Source organism: Macrotis lagotis, chromosome X (assembly GCF_037893015.1).
Source record: "Macrotis lagotis isolate mMagLag1 chromosome X, bilby.v1.9.chrom.fasta, whole genome shotgun sequence".
Lineage (NCBI taxonomy): Eukaryota > Metazoa > Chordata > Mammalia > Peramelemorphia > Peramelidae > Macrotis > Macrotis lagotis.
The window spans coordinates 110,584,439-110,585,948 of record NC_133666.1 but is presented as its reverse complement, the minus strand read 5'-3'; the positions used below and the strand labels follow the sequence as shown (position 1 = coordinate 110,585,948).

General features: G+C 35.7%; 1 non-coding gene across 1 annotated transcript; it reads left to right on the top strand.

Moving 5' to 3' along the window:
- Positions 1 to 523: 523 nt before the first annotated feature.
- LOC141503585 (U6 spliceosomal RNA) lies at positions 524 to 630 on the top strand. The gene has a single exon (XR_012472931.1). It is a non-coding gene; the product is annotated as a U6 spliceosomal RNA (small nuclear RNA).
- The last annotated feature ends 880 nt before the right edge of the window (positions 631 to 1,510 follow it).

Genomic DNA, 1,510 nt, shown 5'->3' with positions numbered 1-1,510 from the left:
CCTTCGGCCTTTTCGATCCTCTTCCCAGTGGCCCTCTCCCCTGTCCTGCAGCTTCAGACATGTGGTTGGAAAAATCTTGGCCTTCTGTTCTACATATGACTGCAGCAAGAACCACAGGGTCTGCAGAGACACTTCCTGGTGATTGATAGTGGCCTGGAGTTTCGTCTGCTTGGCCATGATTGCCCCTAATACCCACACAGGTCAGGAATGGGGGGGGGGGTGACCAAGGTCAAACAGGGTCACATTTGCTGTCTGTTTTTTTCCTTCTTGCCTCCTTGGGTTTCATCTGTAAAATGAGCTTGGAGAAGGAAATGGAAAACTACTTCAGTATCCTTGTCAAGAAAACCTCAAATAGGATGATAAAGTTTTGGACAAACAACTGAACAACTAATAAATGTGATTAAAAAAGCTCTGAAGTCTCTTATGATGCCAATATTCTGGGATTGTAAGCTATTTGATCACAATTCCATTTCCCTCAAAATTATCACAGTAGTAAATATGTGTACAAGTAGTCTTGCAGTGAGTGCTCTCTTCGGCAGCATGTATACTAAAACTGGAATGATACAGAGAAGATTAGCATGGCCCCTGTGCAAGGATGACATGCAAAATCATGAAGTGTTCCATATTTTTTTCTGTATACTACATATATATATATATGTATATATATATACATATATATATATATATGTATATGGAGCATGCATTCACTCTAGCATTAATAGTATTACCCCTTGTTAACTATTTGTGCTTAGAGACTTTCCTCAATTATGTGTGTGATTCAAAAATCCAAGCTATGAATATGCTTTACTTATTAAAATATATGTGGATCAAAGTACAATAATCTCTTATTCAGGATGTTTACAGATTTGAGAGATGAGGTAATGTTATCTAGGGAAAAATAGCTTTCTACCTATTTTGGAGCATTTACTTCACAAATTACTTTTTTTTTAGGGTCTATAGCAGGTCATTGTCTTACTCCCTGATCTCTTGTGCTTCAATACAATGGTAGCTCTGATTTAGGGATTCTAAGATATTTGGTAGGAAAATATTCATTTGGACTAAAGGATGTGAACTATGGTGGATTTCATTCAAGAGCATGTAACTATGTAAATACTATCCTCTACAAGCTTTCTCCTGCTATATAGTAGTCTTGGGAAATGTGGAAATACTGGGCTTTTAAAGTAGTTCATTCTTGGGAAACTAAAACATTTGTAAGCTCATTTTTTTTCTCATAGCAGAATTAGGGAATTCTGAACAATTTTAACTAAGGCAAGGTTAAATGACTTCTCCAAGATCTGCCATTGATAGTAAAAGAACTTACAAACCCAATGTAGCACTCATTTACACATAAAAAGTAATTAATGATATTAAAAAAAAAAACTAGTAACAGTGCTTTGTTCAGTGCTTGTTTTAATGTTTTGGTCAGATAAGATTACAAAGTTTGTAATCTTAAAAAAAAGTCAGCCAGTATTCACTCTAGCTTTATTTTCTCTCAGGTTTTTCATAGAAT